General features: G+C 41.0%; 1 protein-coding gene across 4 annotated transcripts in view; it reads right to left on the reverse strand.

The window, feature by feature from the left end:
- Nucleotides 1-17,701, reverse strand: part of LOC126755180 (protein charlatan) — a 55,977-nt gene that overhangs the window by 29,780 nt on the left and 8,496 nt on the right. For 2 of the 4 annotated variants that reach the window (XM_050467565.1, XM_050467563.1), the window contains exon 1: nt 7,235-7,725. The exons of 1 other annotated variant lie outside the window; for it this stretch is intronic. The gene's annotated coding sequence lies outside the window, so the exon portion shown is untranslated. Of the gene's footprint in view, nt 1-7,234; nt 7,727-17,701 lie in introns of those variants that run through there. One more of the 4 variants, XM_050467566.1, reaches the window with a different exon arrangement.

The following is a 17,701-nucleotide window of genomic DNA, read 5'->3' on the forward strand; positions in this document are numbered from 1 at the left end:
ATATTTATTATTTTCTTATAAATTGTTTTTGTTTTGGGTGAGGCTCGCTGGCAATCTGCGTATTTGTGCGGCTTTTGTCTCACACACGCACAAAAGGGACGCATCTGCCCAGCCGCATACAAACGGACGGGGCGAAAGCAGTGTGCAGCACCGGCCAACTGTGTAGTAGGTGGATTGGTTGATGTCTGTGTCACTATTTTTTTTCGTCCGACCTGAGAACCTTCAAGCGCGTCGCCGACGACGTCACTCATCCGGCAATAATGCGGCCACCACCAGCACCAACCACCACCACCTCGAGCAAAGCCAGGTTTTGCTTTGCATTCGACATTTAGCGCACAACAATGTTGTTGTTGTTTTTGTTGTGCTTTATTAACTATGCTTTTTTTGGGTTTATCAATTCGGAGAAACCACCTACCTAACTGAGCAACTATCGCGGGTATAAGCAACCAACCCAACGGCGCATACACCTACAAGCGCGCAACAACAACACAACACAGCAACGCCAACGCCACCACCGCGCCTCAGATTTTCTACATACACACGCACGCACACACAAGCGCGCGCTTCAAAAAGAAGACGGATATGAACAAAGAATGAATATGGAAAAAATTAATGCGTTGGGCTGTTGAAAATTGAGACCCACAAGCAAAAAAGAAAAATGAAACAAAAAAACAACACAAAAGGGGAACGCGCGTTTGGGGAGTATATGTGTAGCAGCAGTGGCGATACGACGAGGCGAGGTCGTTTGCTGACGCGCTTTGTTGTTATTAACTGGCGTTGGTGATGCGATGGTGGTGCCGATCATCAACACCAACTTGCCAAGTAACAGATTGCGGGCGGCCGAACGGCCAAAAGAAGTTCAGAAACGAAGAAAAAAAACGGCACGACAAAGGCAGGCCAAAAATATGATGACGGCGACGGCGACGTCGACTATGACAAACACAACAGCAGCGGCAGCAACAACAACAATACATTTGTATAGTGTGTTAAGCAGATGAAGAAGTATGGCTGGCAATTTACAAAAATCCCCGCATTAAGCGCAGCAGCAACAACAACGACGCGCAGATGATGACAACCCAACCCAACGCTTGGCAAGCCAAGGCAAACCGAAGCACCAATACCAGCGCAATACAACAGGGCACGTAGATACCAAGCCACCAAGCCACCAAAACTCAACCCAACCCACGTCAGCCGCATTGACAGTCAGTCACACAGGCGATCATTCGTCGGTGATGTGGGACGGAAGCAGACGCTGCGGGCGGCGACAAGCGCAAGAGACGCGCAAACGTGTTTCAGCGGCTGACAAAAAAAAACGCAGGCAGGAAAGATTGGGCTGGTGGTCGAACGGCACGGCGCTGTTGCGGGAGTTCGCATAGGGGCTTACTACTACTGCTTTTCGTTTACTTTTTAATGCAAACGTTGTTAATGGCACGGAAATTGTAGAAAGAGCGTCCAAATTGGGGTGGAAGATCCGCATTATAGGCGAGTTTTTGCGCCTTTGTTTCTTTCACCAGCACAACACACAAAAAGGGGTCCCTACGCATATGCGCCCAAAAGCGGATAATAACAACAGAGCAATGCTGCAAAAAGCAGCAGCAGCAACAGCAGGTAAAAAGGTGCAACGTCGCGACAGCTGCAGCGCTGGCAGGTAACTGGCAGGTAGCGCGTTAATTGTATTGCAGTGTAGTTGGGTTAGGAGAGAAAAGTAGAGTAGGGTCGAGTAGAGTAGAGCTGGGCAAGGCAGGGTAGGGTAGGAAGTAGGGTAGCGACAGGTCGGGTCGAGACAGTTGGAATGTTTACAGTTCGTGACGAGTGCGAGGTGAACTCGATAATAGCTGTGGCGGTGGTGGTGGTACCTTCCATAGTACCTTCTTACACACTTGCCACAATCGTTTGCAATGCAACAGGAAATTCCACATACACACACACACATACCACCGCGCCACAATGTACGAAAAATAACAATGATTTCGATTCATTTTTGACCATTTCGACTTCGATGAGATAGCAATTTCGGCCGGCGCGCATTCGCAACGCCACCAAATCCTTTCGAGTGGCGCGTTCAGCAATGAAAATAACCCTCGAAACATATACACTTATTTGCGTCTGCATACTTTGTTGCATGCAACAAGCAGTGTGCGCATAAGTGAGCGCGGGCAAGCGTAAACCCAAGCAGGTAGCTTGAAGCGCTTGGTACTATATCTAATTACGTACGCGTGTGTATGCATATGTGCCGACGCACCCCACCCCAAATATTCGTGCAACATGTGTTGTCGCTGTCGCTGTTGGCGGCGCAGTCTTGCAAATGGGCACGGGAAGTGCGTAGTAATTGAATTTCTTTGTTCGCCGGCTTTGTGCCACACAACGCCTCGCCAAACCGACACTGTTTGCCAGACAACGGAGGGGTCGTACGACCATAAATATATACATGTGTAAGTGTGTATGCTATTTTTATAGCGTACTGTATGTAAATATGTCTGCACAGGACATCCTGCGGCGACTTTCCCCTCCATTTGCCGCGTGAGAAAGCCCTCAGCGCTACTTGTGGTATGCGCACGAAGAGCCGCCTTGTAGTTGTGGGGTTTCTCTTCGCCTTCAGGATGCATGCAACAGTGTTGAAACATTAAACCCATTTAATATGTAATTATGGCGGTATCGAATAGCAACAGGTTCGCGCAATCGAGAATGGCGCTTAAAAAGTAATGTGAGTTGGGGTTTTTGAAGGGTTCGGGACGCATGAGATTGTGGTGAAAGTGGCGAGGAAAGTAGTATTGCGAAACTTAGAAGCGGAAATTGGCTTAAAAAATAGTAGCACCGCCGAGAAGAGCGCTTATCCCAGGCACAACTGTCTAGGATGATGGATTTGAGGTTAGTTTCAAACTTAGAAGCGAAGCGAACTTTTGAAGGGTTCGGTCCTCAACTATCTAGGATGATGTATTTGAGATTAGTTTCCATCATAGAAGCGAAACCAACTTTTGAAGGGTCCGGTTATTGCATCCTCAACTCTCTAGGAGGATGGATTTGAGGTTAGTTTCAAACTTAGAAGCGAACGAACTTTTGAAAGGTTCGGTACACATGCGTCTATTGCAGCCTCAACTCTCTAGGATGATAGATTTGAGGTTAGTTTCAAACTTACAAGCGAAGCCAACATTTAAATGGTTCGGGACGCATGAAATTCTGGCGAAACTGTCGAAGAAAGTAGGACTAAGAAACTTAAAAGTTAATATGTGGCGTCAAAAATTGGTTACATAGCCTAGAAGAGCGTCTAATGCAGTCTCAACTCGCAAGGACGGTGGATTTGACGATAGTTTAAAACTTAGTCGAGTCTTTTATGGAAAGTTTTAATGTATCAAACTTGAATTTTGTTCAGCCGGGCTTATAGTCTATGATTCGGAGTGAAGCTTTCCTTTACCTTCTTCCAACAACTTAAACGTGAAACCTTTGTCGTAATTAGACTGCAGAGATCAATCCCTACTTCCACTCCGTTTAAGCTGCAAGTGATTGAATCCCATCAGCAGTACTTTGGAGAGCCTTGACACATCTGCCGTAGAATAGTTAAGGTTTATGATGTACCAACCCTCCGCAAACCTTAAAAATCCCAATACTTTCAAGACACAAACACAATTAGATTCTGCTGAGAAATAGACAAAAACCCAAGGGCATACTCAACTAAAGCGGACTGGGACGAAGTGCACGAAAGACACAAAAAGAGCAAGCCAAAAAATGAAAGCGCACCAAAATGCCAATACACAACACGAACGACTCAGCGACGCACACAAGGAACCGAATGTCGAACAAAAAAAAATTGGAAATTTTTCAAAACATACGCGCATTTGTACGTTTATAAGTGATGTGTAGGCATGTCGCCGGGACTGGGTTGGTTTTTTTGACAAGCAGGCAGGCCGACAGCGAGAGCCAGCGCCAGAGACAAGGCACGCAAGCAGACGAACCAGCAAGCATTTCTGGGGTGGAAATGCGAAAGTAAAAAAACCAAAAAAGCAACAAACAAAACAACGATCGCAGTTTGGTAAACTGACGCACGGAAGCCGACGTCGCTTAGGCAGCTAGTAACGGCGAAAGTCAACGTCAATGCGAGCGTCAGCGTTGCTGTTGGGTTAGACGACAGTTGGCTAGTTGGTTGTGGTGGTGGTGCCATACATTTCGCTTGGCAAATTAAGAAGGGCCTAGAAGCAGGGACAAATGGAAAAGCAAACATAGCCGGCATGTGAATGAAAAGTTGTGGGTATTATAGTAATGTGAGACGTGGTTGAGCGGCAATATGGGTGGTAACTGACAGTTGGGTCTAACGTTTACGAAGTATGACAGCTGGGCTTGTATGGCTACTGATGGGTAAACGGACAGATCAAATAGGAATATCGACTAGCTTATGCTAAGAATGCCAACGGTATTACGCATACATAGCTATAGGTGCATTAGTAAGCAGACGAAAGAAGAAGAAAGTTGGCGAAACCTGGCAGGAGCGAGTTATTGATGTCATAACGGTTGGTCAGCAAGGAGAAACAATTTAAAAATGTAACGGGATTCAACCCACATGAATAGATATGTATACATATGGAGTAAATATGTGAAAGCCTACCAGCGGGTGGGAAGCATCCTTCTATGAACGCGACAGACGGTGGCGCAACATGTTGATTAGTCCACTTGAGTTGAAAAGCAGCGGAGAGAGAGAGATTGTGTCACAGTTGTCGAGCAGTTACTTTCAAAAAACTTCCAATTCTACGCTGTATTGGCATTTTTGCCTAGGGTTGTCGTAGGGTGTAAGTAATAAACCCAATCGAAGAAACTGCATTGCATTTCTGCACAAGCCTGGGCAGCGCAACCCTCTCTTACGGCGTTAGCTAAAAAAGAGGGCACACACGCTACGCTGTCTTTGTGTAGACTTTACACAGCAGCGTTGCGATTTTATGACCAAACCAACTCAACTATTCGTTGTAATGCCGTTGGGGAGGATTGGCAGTGACTTGGCTGAGTGCGTGTGTGCGCGCTCGTATGTGGGTTGCAGCTGCACCACGTACACTAAACTAAACTACAACAAAACAAATCACACACATACACAAACACACAGTAAAGTGTGTAGAATATGCCTTGTGGCGAAGGTAGAGTGAGGCAGAAGCAACAAGCAATTTCCGCCAAAGCGTTGGCGTTGGAGTAGTAATAGCGCATAAGAGGGAGAATATACGAGCCGAAGAGGAGATGGAAAATATGCGCATTGCACGCAACCGGGCATAACTCTTGACTACACACACACACCAATGTATATACAACAGCAAATATGTATGTACGTAGTTTTGTTTGACTGTGCGGTGGTTGAGTTTGGGTTGACTGCTGCGCCGTACGAAATGGGCAAACTGCCGACAGGTAGAAAATCGAGCAGCGTAGCAATTAACGAAACGTTAGTGAGGTGTTAAATATAAAATTTCGTATTTCTAAGAAGCTAATGCGGTGAAAATTTCATCGGCAGTTGAAATTGCTGAAATTGTGTGTGCGAGGCTGCGGCGGAGTACCTGTGTAGTGAGTGGCCTTGAAATGCCAGCGCTAGGAACTAGGACAGGATATTAACAGCTGAGTTGATGACTGAGTTAAATAACACTATTTGTGTAAATGTGCGCAAAATTGCAGTGACAACTCGGTTGCACTACAGTAAAACCTGCTTGTAGATGACACGAGTTCCTCTTTAGAACTAATTTTTTTTGTAAACGCGATCTAGTCTCGCAATTTCTGAGTTATCGTTTTTTTGAGCATTCATCGTTCTGAAATTTGCACACATTAATTTCTTCAAAATCAAAGGAAAACTTTTTTATTTGCTATCCTAATTTGATGGATTATTGTCCGATATCGGTCCACTATTTTAGCATATGGCTGTCATACAAACTGAACGTTCAAAATCAGGTTCTTGTATGGAAAACTTTTTTATTTGACGAGATATCCTCACGAAATTTGGCATGGATTATTGTCCAAAGTAAGACTATATTCTACGAAGAAATTGTTTTGATTGGATCATTTTAGCATATAGCTGTCATACAAACTGAACGATCAAAATCAGGCACTCTTGTATGGAAAACTTTTTTATTTGACGAGGTTTCCTCACGAAATTTGGCATGGATTATTGTTCAAAGCAAGGCAACAATCTCCGAAGAAATTGTTCAGATCGGTTCACTATAGCATATATGTATCTGCCATACAAACTGAACGCTCAAAATAAAGATAAACAACTTTTTATTTCTTATAAAGAGCTTTTTAGACACTTTTATGCAAAAAGCAATGCACGTGGGAAAGCTATTTATGTAGCTTCGGTTCCGCCGAAGTTAAGCTTTTCCCTTTTTTAAAATTATTTCACTAAAGCAAAAGTTGTAATACTTGGCGAAATTTAGCTAGAAAAAGTCTAAAATACTTCATGTCTTTTAGAAACGTATGTAGTCCAAGCTTAAAAGTTCCGACAGGTAGCTTTTGAGCATTTCACAATTTTACTCTAGGAAATTTTTTTAACTACATGTTGAAATAACTTTTTTAAATTGAAAAAATGTATAAAAAAATTTAAAATTTTGACTTTTTGACTTTGAAATAATTAATTTTATTCAAAAATCGTTTAAAAATACTAAAATATTGACTTTATTAGCTTTGAAATATCTAACTTACTATTGCGAAAGCTGGATTATCCAAATCAAACTTGAAAATACTTAAAAAGAGCAGAAGAGATAGAAAGACCTTACTGCATAAAACTTTCTTCGTGCGACCCTGTTGTATATTATAGAGAAGGCACTTGCGGATCGTATTATTACAGCTTAAAATCACTTATTACATACATTTTCTTTTGTTCAGCTTTATACAAAACTTTAAAATCCTTTAGAAAATAAGTATATATAGTCTGCTTTGGCTGACCTTCGAAATTTTATAAAAATTTAAACTTTGCAAAGCTTTTGCATGTCACTTTTTACTAGTGAATTAATTTTTTGCACATTTCTCTGTAATTCTTGAAAATATCGGAGCTAAAAAATATTAACAACCCTTCAACGAAGTATTTTTTGAATATTTTCTATATATGCTCATATTTTTTTTATAAAAAAAATAATTTATTTCTAAAATATATATAATTCGACATAAATAAAAGGCAATTATTTATAATTCAAAAACAAAACATAACTTTTTTCAAGTTAAAAGTAAATAAAAAAAATTAAACAAAAAATTAAAAAAAAAAATCAAAATTAAAACATACCTTCTTTCAAAAAACGTCAAAAAATCCTTTAACCGCTTATAAACGCCAAAACTGCGACATTTTACTGCAGGCAAGCACTTAAGGGGGTGACAGCACTAACAAACTATTAAACCACCGTTATGTTATTTTTGTTTATCTGCTGTCAAACTAATGTATTTTCGCAAAAATAAATTCAAAAATTCACTTTTCAATTCAGAAATCGAAACTTCAACAATTGTTTTCATTAACAACACACACACGCACACAATGTTAGTTAAACTTCCTCTTCACACTTTTTGTTGTTTAGTGTTAGAATTCTACACTTTATAAATTTCTATAAAAAATTTTAATTTTTGTTTTGCTTCCCACTTGGCAATTGTATATTGAAACACTATAATAATAACAATTAAAGTTATAGTAGACAGTGGAGCGACGCACTTGAAGCACATGCGAATTATTTTTGCCGCTTCACAAAAACACAACAACCGTTCACTTCAATAAATTCCGACAAACTGTGCAGGCGGTAGCGTGAGGCTGAGCGCCTACCCCAGCGCGCAGTTGGCGTTGAAAATTGAAAACGAAAAACTCGCACAAAACAGAAAGCAGAAAATGACAACGGGCTGCGCCGAGACGCCGTCGAGTGTCAACACAAGCATTCACACACACACACGCATACACATGGTATGTTGTACTCGTACTCGCAGGCAGTCAGTCACACAGCCAGCGGAGGCAGCGGCTTTAAGAACCATTGTGCGCCAACGCCGCCACCACCACACCAGCCGGCCCAGCAGGCTAACGCATTGCCGTCGCCAGCCACCTTACGCCGAATGATCGCACAAAGCGGAATCGGAAGAAAAACAACAAAATTGCAAGCGTGTACAACAAAGGGTACGTTGTGAGGTGCGGCGCGACGCGGCTGGGTTGTGCGCTGCGACGTGAACTGCGGGCTTTGTGTACAGCTACCTCCTACTTACCTACCTAATTTTTTTATGTTAACCGACTACAACAAAAATATGTATGAAGAACATTGGCGGCTTCAACTTCAACCCACCCGCCTAAAGCGCAAAATACTAAAAAAAAAAAGCATAGAAGAAGCAATCAATGTCTGATGTCGCACAGTGGTGCGAACGGCGAAAACTTGTAATGAATATCGAATTCAAAGTAATCACCAACAGTTGTAATACACTTATGGCAACGATTTTTCCAGTACTCGAAACACTTTTCATAAGCACTTTTTGGGATGACCTTCAGCTCCTTCAGAGAATTTTGTTTATTCCGTTGATCGACTGAAAACCGGTTCCACGGAGCGGCAATTTTAGTTTGAGGAGCACGAAAAAATCACACGGAGCAAAATCTAGTGGCTTTAAGTCCGTGGCTCGATAGGATAGTGCATTATCATCGTGTAAAATCCATGAATTGCTCTTCCACAATTCCGGACCGTTTTCAACGGATGTTCTCACACAAACGCCTCAATACGGCCAAATAGAACTACTTATCGATCAATAATGATTCATCCGGAACAAATTCATGATGAAAAAATGATAAAAGATCTCTAGAAAATGTTTTTATTCCAGCATTAGACAGAATTTTCGAAAATGGCCGTTGCTACTTTCGTGAAATTATAGTTATAGTTAACTCACTTTTCAAAGGATTCGATGCAGGTAGTTTCCGAAAGTTTGACATAAAAATTAATATCCAAAAAGATGTGGCACTTGATAGATAAGTCAGTATGTAGAAGGAATTAATGTTTATTTGGGAACGCTGGAAGGAAAGCTTTCAGCAACAACACGAAGTTTTAAAAAAGTTGAATTTTATCCATAATGTTGGTGGTTTTTTCGATAGCGGATCATTTGTCTCCGAGCTGACTAAGCTGAGCGGATACACTTTAGAAGCCTGTAACTCAAAAAATGTTCTAAATATTCATTCAAAATATTAATATGATTGTTTTTTTTTTTGGATGCAAATAGTATGGTTTTGGGAGGAAATGTAGAAAAATTGGCGAAATTGCCGTAAAACTGTCATTGAAAATGTTCGCTTCAAGTTGTGACAGGTCGAAACTATTATGGATAATGAATTCCAGAGCGTCATATGATTGATTTTTTATTGTCTTACTTAATCTTTTAACATCACTAGAATATTGTCTTAAAAGCTCAATTTGATTCGAGCAAGACTTTTGTATATACAGGCTCGAAAATGGCGAGCTCGAGGTCAGTCACTTAAACGCGTTTTGCTCGAAACGGTGTTTTCAAAGTCAGTTTTCAAGTTTTCTCGCGAACTACTTAACTCATCTTAATAAAATTTACACAGGTCTCAGAGATATAATTTAAAAGGTCTTGAACACTGCGTTTCTTAATCACAAATATTAAAAAAAACGCCCAGAAATGTTCACGAAAATTAATATTTTTGCCAAAAATAGAATTTTCACTCCTTTCCTTCATCCAGTAACCAATTTATGGCCTAAATTAAAACACATAATTATTTTTATTTTTTAAATCAAACTTTACTCTTAATGATCTTGTAAGAAGCTCTGCTGTTGACGCGTTGCCAGCTATTTTGAAGGGATTGACGGATATGACGTCCTAATGGCCGAGTTTTGAATATTTTGCTTTGAAAATTTCACAAAATTTTGTACGTATTACGTTCACGTATCTTTGGTATAATGAACTGTTTGAATCAAATATTTGATTTTCTTATAGGAAAAAAAATTTTGAAAATGGATCACTTTTTTGCCCGAAGAAACCCAAGTAACCCTTTAAGGGGTTATATACAATTAGAATTTTCAAAACATCGATTTTTTAAATTTTATATTCTTAATGTACATACTCGTACATATATTTAAGAATACAATATTCGGAATACATACAAGAATATTTTGGAAATTATACGCAAATCTGTAAAGGCGTTTAAGAATGCTTGAATGTACAAAGCCAAACTTTAAGGCGGTGACCAACATTACTCGAAAACGGCTAAACCGATTAGTCTCAAATTTTAACTCGAACTTCTTATATATATTTTTTAGTAATTAAACGAATATTTTTTCTAACCGATAAATATTTTTTTATAGACAAATTAAGGCCGATAATTTGGTCAAAAATCTATTTTTTTTAGAAACCGCCATTTTGTCAAAAATTTTTATTTTGCTTATTCCTTCGATTTGCTTTACTAGATTTAACATTAGTTTTACGAAATCTGCTTGGTGTTTTAATTTTAGGGGATCCAGTTTAGAGAGCTAGTGGTTTTTTTGAGAGGCGCTCTAGGAAATCAGCTGTCGTTCTTAATTATAGCAATAATCAATATAATTTGTCCTCAATTCGCATCCTATAACATATTAAATGAAATACGCCACAATTTAACACTGCAGGCACCACGGTGCGCTGTCATTATCAACAGTATCGGCGCCGGTACCAGCTGCTGAGTGGGTGAGCAGCGAAAAAGAGTGGCTTGTGAACATGTGCGCGCAGGTCAGAGTGAGAGGGGACAATAACAACAGCAACAGCGAAAAATTTAAACAACGTTATGCACATACACACACACATATTTGTGTGTATATCGGCATGCACATGTGGTCGAGTAGGGTGGGTTAACTGCATGGTCAACTGGCTGGCTGGTCGACTCTTGACTGCTTCAATAGTGCTGACTGCTGGTATGCCGGTGTATATACATATGTACATATGTATGTATGTATGTACGGATTTTTGCCCCTTCAACACTATTGCTTGCTGTTATTGTTATTTGTCGTCCATGGCATGTCTCATCACAGCAAAAGCAACGCTGCCGCCAGCCAAGTCGATCGGCAATCGGGCACAAAATCACCGTGCACAGCGCACCGGTGCGGGGTAGCGGTGCGGTACAGGTCAATTTCGTATACCAAAACACGCCTGCTCAGGTTTTATGTGGGTTGCTTGCTTCTTTGTTGTTGTCTATTTTTTCCCAATTTTGCCGAAAGGCCATACACACATACATAACTGATGATCATGGATTTCGCTTCGCTTTTCATTTTCGCTGCCATTGAGTTGGGTTTTAGCGCTTCAGATATTTGAGTACGCACATACATTTCTATGTACAAACATATGTATGCACATGTAAACATACATACATATGTATATAGGCATTTAGTTCAGTCGTTCAGCGTCGGTGGTGGTTGTTCGCTCCATAATGAGCCTACGAATATTCATAGACGGCATAGTAGGTGATAAGTGAGATCGCGATTGGGCTTAGAACTTTGTATTATACAGCTACCAACGCTGCCGGCATCGTAAGGTGCAGCGAAGCGCAACGACGAGCTGAGATTCGTATAGGGGGTTCTACTAGCTCGGCAAGTCGTGACTCATAGCATCGAGAGCGCAGTTGTTCTATACACCGGCTAGTGATGCATGATAAGGGCTAAAGAGAATGTATTCTATTTTGTTTGCGGAAATCATTCCGGTTGTGGGAAGTGGGGACTCCCTCGGCAGCGGGCGGCTATTTTCTAGCGTGACTTGCATCATTGCAATTACATTCGTACGTCATTGTTGTGATCTCATGCGATTATTAGAAAAATATTGTTTGTTTGTTAGGAAAAATCCGGAAATAAATTAACTACTGGAATCTCCAGCTTTTTGCGCGGTATTTTACAATTGCTCGCGTTGACCTTTGAACAAACACGTGTAGTAGGTATGATCGTAAAATGCAACTGACGTATGGTTATACGCTGCCATCTGGGTACACATAAGATATTCAAGTGATAATAATTGCATTTTTTTCTCAAGCCATTTAAAATTAATTCAACAAAGTCATCGATAAATATTTTTGCAATAGTTTTATAGTCGGCGTGGATCGTAGGAGATCTTCTGAACTACTTGCTCTTAGAAAAGTTCATCTTGCCGTAATAGCAAGGGTTCTTACTGGACATTATCCAATAGCCATTCTTGCGATAAGGCTAAAAATATTGACGGACGCAAGTTTTCACAGTTGCATGGAGGAGGGTGATGGGTCTCCTCCATTATCCAGCCTTTGCGAGGCTGAGAATGATAGTTTAACTTCGGCGGACGAGGTCATTAGCCGTCTCTACACATTTGTGATAGACTCAAATCACTTTGTCGATTTGTAAGGGTCCTATGATCAGTGGCGTAGCTAGGGGGAGGCGAAGGGGGCCGTCGCCCCGGGCGCAACGTCTTGGGGGCGGCAAAACGATCTTCGCTGTTTTTTAATATTCAGAAAAAAACTTCAACAAATTTTTTTACAAAATTTATTATAAAAGATAAAGAGTTGTACTCTCACAATGAAATAATCTGAATAACAATGAAAAATATTAATTTTTACTCGAATACTCTTCAGTCTTGGAATTTGTCTTATATCTTTTGGCTTACAACTTTCTTAAAAATAGTGATAGAAATTAAAGATGCACTTTTCTAGCTTTGTCTAGCGACGTGTCACTCTCACAGTTACCCTATGCTTTGAATGTAACAATCAAACCACCTCATGAAACTTGTAGGTACATATGTAGGTAGATAAAGGGGGGCGGCAGAACATCCTTGGCCCCGGGCGCCCGAAGTTGTAGCTACGCCACTGGACTCAACTATCCAACTCAGATCATTGTTAGGATAGACCTCTTATCTTCTTATGGATTGTACAAGCAACTCACTTAATGATACGGAAAGTACCCTACATATCACCAGCCACATTGTTGCTATTTCATTCTCCAGATCAAGTGAGGCTTTTGCTCCAATCGGAGCGCAACTTTTGGTAATGCGTGTAGTATAAAGAAATCAATTATTTTGGCATTAGATTGGTTTAAATTTTACTGACAGGATGTCATGCCATAAATAGGCCTCCTGGTTCTTAGTAATACTAGATGTAGGTTAAGTTTAATTTGGGCTGGAATATTCATCATAAAGGAACTCAACTCATTTGATTCTTCATCTAGTCCCTTGAAATATGAAGTTCTTGTGAATTTTAACTTTAACGCTGTTTGTGAACTTTAACAGCGACTTGATATCCAATTTTGATTCTTCATCTAGTCGCTTAAAATGTGAAGCTCCTAAATATCTAAGACGAGTTCTGAAGTGTATGGTTAGGCTAGGTAAATAGGTTAATTACTAGTAAGACCACGAATGATGGAAGGAGTTTGATGCTACTGCTAGTGAGGTCATGCATTCCTTGACTAGCTTCGAGGTCACTGCAACTGATTTCAAGGCCTGTATAGCAGCTCTGCTATTGGAATGGATGCATACCTCCCTAAAAGAACATGACATCGTAGAAGGTTTTTCTATGTGTTTGTCTAAACTCTTTAATCAGAACAGCACTCTCAACAATTGCACCGTCTGAAGAAATTAATCGCCCAGAAGCGGTCAACTTTGAGCAAAAGCATTGGAATTGTGTTCCATCAGAACAACGCTGTGTTCCGGTCAAGTGTGAATGATTTTTGTTGATGAAAAGCTGCTTTAAGAGAGACTTGTGAAATTCGACTATTTTAGCTGTTGGCCAATAGAGACAAAGGTTTCTATGAGAATGGCATTAAGAAATTACATTCCGAATGATAAAAATTTATCGAGAGAAATGGCGCATGTATGACCTCAATCGAATCATTCTAACTAAGCTAAATAAATTAAACTTAATTCAAAAACCACTTCCTACCCGGAAGTCTCTAAGACCGTGACACAATGAAATTTCTGAAAGGGCTAACAGACGGATCACAGCGAGATTGAATGTTTTGAGGCCATGCAGGATCGCCAAGATCATGGGCAAAACAAAACGCGAATGCTTTTTACTCACATGGTCTCGAAAGGATTGCAGTACGGTCTGAACTTGCCTGCTTCACATGCGAGCCGGATGGACATTAGTAATGACGATACATGCAGAAAGTGGTGGGAAGCAGGCATGAGAGAGACGCTGGAGCACTTCCTCTGCTGCTATTCACCATCCACCACTAACCATACACTTCAGAAATTGATCGATTTTGTTACGATTTAGCAGCCATGCCCGTCTGTATATGCGCAAACTAGTCTCTAAGTTTTGGTATTCTCGCAAGGATAATACGGCTGTGTAAGCTGACGTTGAGTAACATCAAAAGCTCCGTCAGAATTGGAAAGGACCTCTCCAAGCCGTTCGATACCAAGCGAGGTTTCAGACAAGGAGACTACCTATCGTGTGACTCCTTCAACTTATTGCTGGAGAAAATAATTTCAGCTGTAGAGCTTAATCGCGGTACAGTCTTTTATAATATGCAAACAGCTGCTGGCGTACGCCGATGATATTGATATCATTGGCCTCAACATCCGCGCCGTTAGTTCTGCTTTCTCCAAACAGGACCAGGAAGCGGAGCTTATAAGTCTGGTTGTAAACGAGCACAAGACGAACTATCTCCTGTCATCATACAACAGTCATTCGCGACTTGGCTCGCACGTCAATGTGAAAAACTTAGAAGTCGTAGATAATTTCGTTTATCTTGGAAACGCGTTAGTTTATCTTTTGAACCTTGGAATAGGCAATTGAAAATTAAATTTCTCTCTCGACGAACAAAGACCAAACTCTACAAGTCGCTCATTATTCCCATCTTTCTATATGGTGCGGAGGCATGTTCAGTGATATTATCTGATTTTTAGGAGAGTTCGAGACTAAAGTTTTGCGGAAGATTTATTGTCCTTTGCGCACTACCAACGACGAGTTCCGCAGTCAATGGAACGATGAGCTGTACGAATTATACGACGACATTGACATAGTTCAGCGAAACAAGAGACAACGACTGCGCTGGCTAGGTGATGTCGTCCGTAGGGATGAAAACACTCCAGCTCTGAGGTATTAGACGCAGTACTCGCCCAGGAAAGCAGAGGAAGAGAAAGACATCCACTCCGTTGGAGAGAGAGGACCTGGCTGTACTTGGTATTTCGAATTGACGCTGTTGTTAACTTGACAATAACCGCGTAAGTGCTGTCTACGCCAATAAAGAAAGAAGAAGAACGACTTCAGTTTTTGAGATATCGATCTGAAATTTTGCGTGCGTCCTTTTCCTCCGCAGAAGCTGCTCATTTATCGGAACCGTTGTCGACCATTATAACGTTCGGAATAAAGGGCGTATATGGCAACTTGTTTATTTGTGAAGGGTATTTGAGCTTCGGTTAATGCTTTTTCTTGTTGTGACTGTGAAAAGTAAAACTCCGGTAAGAGAAAAACTTAGGAAAAAAATGGTAAAAGGGGAAAGTCTCTTTGAATTGAAAATCAGAGTTCCCACAATCTTTTCGACACATCTTTTCGGACAATCGGGTTTTACTCTTTTCTTTATAGAGAAGAAATTGTGGTTCGCATTTCGGGGTACAGGGGCTGTATAGTCTCTAGTGTTACGTCACTAAACATTTTCGATTCAATGAAAACTTGATTTATCACTTTCGCAATGTCCCTTCAAAGTGATGAAAATATCTATGAAAGCTTTTCACAACTACCTCATACTCTGACTCACTGGTCCATTGACGCGATACAATTTAGTTATGGAAATTCCAGAAAACGAGCGCGCGTCGCAAAACGTGTAGTGCAAATCACCTTACTCAGTGAAATTGAAAGTCAAAACATTCAGCCCGAGTGGTGATGCACAGACATCGAGTGAAGTGAAGTGAAGTGGTCGCGCCGGTAGCAACGAAGTAGCCAACACAAGCGCTAGCGGTAGCGGCGCATAGCAGCTCTCGGCCACTTTCGTCATCAAACAACGAATGTCTAGCGCGCATACTTAGTTATACATGTATGTATGTATGTGGGTATGATCCAATGTACAAAGTCAACAAAATGCGAGTATAAAACTAGTTAGTGAATGATCAGCAATGTGGGCAACAACAAAAAACGGTAACATTGAAAGAGTCACAACAAAGTGGATTGCAGCATCCGCACGTCAAGAGAGTTCCCCATATTTATCGTACAACAAATGCAATACATCAGCGACTCAATGTATGTGTGTGTATGTGTACCTCAGAACCAGTTTTGCAAACTGTTGAGATTCACCTCAGGGGCTCACAGCAACAACACGGCACTGCACCTACACTCCACAGGCCCGCGTTTGGACAGGAAAAACGTATCGTATGATTATGAAATTTGTTGTTGTTGTAGCGTTATTCTTGTACACCCGTCTAGCCGTCTAGTGGCTGGTGGCTGGTGGTTGTTGGTTCGAGGGGAAGCTGGGTACACTTACGTGCGTACGCGCATGCTGTAAGTGTACGGCGATCACTGAGCCAACAACGGCCGCAACGGTGTCTGTGGCGCTCGATCGACGGCTCTTTGAAGCGCAGTCTTAACACGAGCACACATACATACATACATACATATATAGACATACAGTTAACTAATATTTGGCATGAGTACGACACAACGGCATTGGCTGCCTTGTCTTTCGTCTGGTGCGCCGGACCGGGTCCAAGTGGTGCGCCAAATGGCTTCGAAGGAGTGCTGTGAACAAACACACACACGCACTCACATAACCGTGATATAATGCGGTGCTGCAGCGCAAGAAGGTCAATATGGATTTACTACCAATCTTTACTCTTGTTGCACCTTTTATGCGCTTTGTAACTGCTGCAGCTCTTGTTGTTGTTGGGAAACCTGTTGAGTGAGTTGAAAATTGAAATTAGGTTGTACGGCTCAAGGAGTGCATCGTTAATGCTGGGGAAAACTGGCTTGCTTGCCTTGCAAGCGAGTGGCGTCCAGTGAGTCAGTAGGGCTTCCTGGTAAACGGATGTGCTGTTATGATTTTGGTATGAAGGGGCGGTTCGCACGGTTGTCGGTGCGCATGTGCGTTCGTGTTATGTGAGCTGAAATTGGGTTACGCGGCGCAGGTAGTTGGTGCATAAACATATGTACATACATAAATACTGCTGACTAAACTATGTTTGAGTAGATGCGAAGTATTTTCATAATAAATTCATTCATACGAGTTGTCAAATGTCATTCATGGACCGTAGTAAATTAGTAAGTTTCCTAGCGAATGCATTAATATGGTTTTGACGCGAGTCAGATGGATCCTGGATGCGCAGGCCTTGTATTGTCTTGTACTTTCCAAAGGATTTGCACTACCTAAAGCTTTTCTTGCTGAATTTTTAAGTTTTGCACTTTAAAAATAGAATAATTAGAACCGAAATTTCTATTTGTTCACGAAAAGCACAATAAAATATTGTCCAACCTTTGAAAACTACCTTAAAAAAGGTGAGACACATTCAGCTGCAACTTAATAAAATAGGTTATGGAGCCCTTAAGGAAAATAAATAAAAATTATTTGATGGAATTTAGTATAGATTGCTCAAAAGTTTGGATCCGAACAAGTCTACGGATTAATTGGAGCATTCTTTTGAGATCTTAAAACAGGAAATAGCAGAAAAATCACGGTGACCAAATCCGCAGAATTTGGTGGATCTGGAAAGAATCCAAAGCAGTTGTTTCATTGATTTCAAAAACGATACATCAGTCGTTTGTCAATTCTTGAAGTTCCCACTTGGCAAAGCACTTTCGAAACCCGAGGTTTTCATGATATGT

The sequence above is a fragment of the Bactrocera neohumeralis genome, chromosome 4 (assembly GCF_024586455.1).
Source record: "Bactrocera neohumeralis isolate Rockhampton chromosome 4, APGP_CSIRO_Bneo_wtdbg2-racon-allhic-juicebox.fasta_v2, whole genome shotgun sequence".
Taxonomy (NCBI): Eukaryota; Metazoa; Arthropoda; class Insecta; order Diptera; family Tephritidae; genus Bactrocera; species Bactrocera neohumeralis.